The sequence below is a fragment of the Silene latifolia genome, chromosome 9, assembly GCF_048544455.1.
Source record: "Silene latifolia isolate original U9 population chromosome 9, ASM4854445v1, whole genome shotgun sequence".
Lineage (NCBI taxonomy): Eukaryota > Viridiplantae > Streptophyta > Magnoliopsida > Caryophyllales > Caryophyllaceae > Silene > Silene latifolia.
This window is the reverse complement of record NC_133534.1, coordinates 139,294,383-139,298,262: the sequence shown is the minus strand read 5'-3', so window position 1 is coordinate 139,298,262 and position 3,880 is coordinate 139,294,383. Positions and strand designations below refer to the sequence as shown.

Below are 3,880 nucleotides of genomic sequence, written 5' to 3'. Positions count from 1 at the left end.
CCCGCATTTACTCTCAGACGACTTCATTTACTGGAAGTACATTGAAGACGGGAAATATACCACTCGCTCTGGATATGATTTTCTTCTTCAACAAAATCGACCTTTGGCTACTGCTGCACCAATTTCTTTTCCTTGGAATACGTTATGGAAATCGAAGTTTCCTGCCAAACTCTCCAGTTTTTTATGGAAAGTATGGCATGATATTTTACCCTCACAGGTTAACTTATCAAAACGTGGTGTCCAACAACTTTCTCCTTGTGTTCTATGTTCCGACGCTGCAGAGTCTTTAGAGCACCTTTTCCGCTCTTGCCCTGTAACGCAACATATTTGGAAGGCCAGCGATCTCGGGATTAATGTCGAGCCAAACCTATCTGTCCGTTTGGAAAATGGGTCACTGATTTATTCACATTTCTGATACGATCCAGTTTCCCTTCTAACTCTGTTGTGCTATATTTTGCCTGTATTTTCAGGGCTATTTGGATCTTTCGCAACAATGTCCTCTTTAATGGTACAGAGCCCAACCCAGCTGACCTCTTCCATATTCTTCGTAAGCTGATGAACATCTACCAAACACCTATTCTCGTTCGTACTACTGGAAAGCCATCAATTCTCGCCCCTTTGGTGAGTCTCATCGAACCGAACTTGGCATCCCGACCTTCTACAACTTGTATCATTTTGTCCTCAAAACGAAACACAAGCTTTCGCTTTGAGGTATATTTGGATCGCAATTTTTGGAATGCATCGAAGAAATCCTATATCCGCGCATCTTCCTTCTTCAGTGCTGCGGCTTATAGCCTCCTTCTGGCAATGCACGAGGCTCAAGCTCAGGACATAACTGCTGTCAGGTTCTTCACGCCTTCAAAAAAATTATCATCCGTTCTGGCACCTTCTATGCCAGTACCAATTGCAGCATATCACACAATTAGTGAAATTCGCAGTTTAGTTTCTTCTCACTTGTATTGGTCTGTAAGTTTCGCAACTGGTTAGTTTGGTTTATTTCTGTACAAACACTTTTCTTTGTTTATGAAAGTTCATTGTTGTCAAAAAAAAAAAAATAATCCACGAAAACTTCATTGCTCAACTTACCAAATTCAATTCTCGTACACGACTCAAGTAAAATAATATTCTTAAATATCAATCTAAATGCGTGAATGTCTCCGCAACAGTTGGCCATCACTTAGCCCTTCTAATACTCTCTCATCTATATCTATATCTATATCTATATCTATATAATAACATAAAAAGGCTTCTTGAGCCTCCATTGAGATGCCACGTGTAACCCCTCAAATGCTTGCCACCTATGACCTATTATTAAGAATAATCCCATTTATTATTATTTGTTACAATAACCTTTAACTCCCTAAAAAAAAATATTCGTACGTTTGCTTTTAATTTTTTATCATAATTAAAAATATATGCAAATAATATGATACTATATTCTAATGCTAGCATTTCTTTTACCAAGAATCTGTTATAATATAGTATTCATAATTTTTTTATCACCTAAAAAAAATAAAAATAAGAAAAGACATAACTGCTACACTCTTTCATCTTCCATATTTCTTTGGCTCACCGTATAGCTTTCACATAAAAATAAATATAATCTATCTATAAATACTATTAAAAGGCAAAACAGAACAATCCACATGGCTGTATACAATTCAAAGCATAAGCGGTTTGTGTGAGTTTTGCTTATTTGATCAAGGTACATATTCTAGAAAATATAAGAATACAATACGGAGTAGTAGTATTTACTACGAAATAATAGTGGTTACCCCCTATTAATTGCTTCATAATGGGATGACTTTATGATTCTAAACGCTTGATTGCAAACCTCGATCACAAAATCTCATTTGTGACGGCACGTATCCGTCACTTTGAAGTGACGGATATCATTTTCCCTCACAAATGACCCAAATATAGGAGAGAGGGAAGCACATGGGGGTGCCCCCACCTTGTCCCCCCTATCCATTTTGTGAGTGGCATTATCCGTCACTTGCTCCGACCCATCTTCAGCAAGACTAATTGAACCTCGATTCCTCTTCTATTTTCCGGGTCTCCTTCAATTACCATCAATTTACTTCTTTCCCTCTCCATCTTCTTTACAATAAATTGGACAAATCTCTTAGTATTAATTAAGATTAATAATTGCAGAGTACTTATTAAGACGTTGCAAGTTCTACCATATGCAATCCTCTTCTAGCGCCTCCAATAGTATTGGAATTTATTTATTAGCACCATATGTCCATATGCACATGCCGATATACTGCTACCTACAAGTTTTTTAAGGTGAGGTTTAATTTGTTTTTTCGGAATTTTTTATTTGATTGATGTAATTTGAAGGTAGCATTAGTGATCTGAGTGGTATTTGCCTAAACTAATCAATTATTTTTTGATACTTCCAATTTGTAGGGTTGTTTCTGGTAAAGTCTCTAATAATGTATTGTGACATCAGTTACAAGTTTACAGGTAATTTTCTCTCTTCTTTAGTTCAATTATAGGTGATTATCCATCTTACCATCCCTTGAAGTTTACAATATGGTTTTACGATACCATGATAGATGAATCATTTCAACCAAAACACTTTAAGGTGATAGTTGAGATACAATTATTATATTTATTTCTTAATATTTTATTATTAAGTCGTGACTTTGAATCTTTTATTGGTAAGAAATAACTGCGTAATTATGTTTTCTTATGAAATCTTCTTATTGTGACCCTTGATCTCATCTATAGAAAAACTAAAGTGCGTCCACCTATATTTTGCGACTGAGGACTATAGAACCAAAGAGCTTTGCACATTGGTAATATCCATCTCAATACAATATCTCTCTGAATTCAGCTAAGTAAATTACTACTCTTTATTAATATTATCAGGTGAGATTTTATGCTTAGAATGAAATACAGTAACTTAGTTTGATTCAGCACAATAATAGATACGAAAATATTTCCATTATTTTCCTAGCAACAATGTTCAAATCAGAAAATTTATTGATCAACTATTAGTATTTTAAAATTGCATAATCTCATAAATTGAATAACGTATTTTTGGCACACGATGATATGGTCCAAGAATTATTATTCACTACCAAATAACATCCCTTTGCAAATTTGTATTGCAGGTGACACGTTTTGAGGGAGTGCATTTGTTTTCTTTGTAGACATAACACACAATTCTCGAAAGCAGGTGAAAGATCATCTCCAGTTTAGTAAACCTGAGGAGTTTTCGAGTAATTAGCATACATTTCTTCATCGTATTTTGATTCATATTGTGACACTGAAGACGTGTCTGAAAATATTCTTTCTTGCAAAAGATACCTCACAAGTTTATCCTTGAGACAAGTTTAATACTTTTGGAGTCATGTAATTCTTTCAACACAAACGAATGGTGAGAAACAACAAAGTTGATTCTTTACTTGGATCTTTGCTTAGTTTCTATAGAGAATTAATGTAATGTGTTATATTGATTAACAAGGTAAACATGGGTACAATATATAGGAGAGTAGATACATCAGAAGCACTAACAACTTAACCTAGAAATACAAGGAGAAAGATAAGGAGGAAGTTACATGAAAGTAGGAAAATATTAACAGAAGAGTACATATGTTGACTTAGCTAAGATATTTTCTCAATACGCTCAATCAAGACGGACGGTCTCAGAGTTAGTCCGATCTTGGAGTTTAGAGTAGAATGTCGCGGCCTGGGCAGGGGCTTGGTTAGCGAGTCCGCCAACTGGTCGTCACCATTAATGTACTGGACTCGAATAGCCTTTAGATGAACTTGTTCTCGGACGAAGTGAAACGCAAGAGCTAAGTGCTTCATTCTAGAGTGGAAGATTGGATTTGCCGAATAATTTGCCGCTCCCAAGTTGTCACAAAAG

At 35.5% G+C, this 3,880-nt stretch overlaps 1 long non-coding RNA gene across 1 annotated transcript; it reads left to right on the top strand.

Moving 5' to 3' along the window:
• The first annotated feature begins 1,716 nt into the window (after nucleotides 1-1,716).
• Nucleotides 1,717-3,415, top strand: LOC141600111 (uncharacterized). The gene is made up of 3 exons (XR_012524151.1): nucleotides 1,717-2,289; nucleotides 2,413-2,469; nucleotides 2,737-3,415. It is a non-coding gene; the product is annotated as an uncharacterized LOC141600111 (long non-coding RNA).
• The last annotated feature ends 465 nt before the right edge of the window (nucleotides 3,416-3,880 follow it).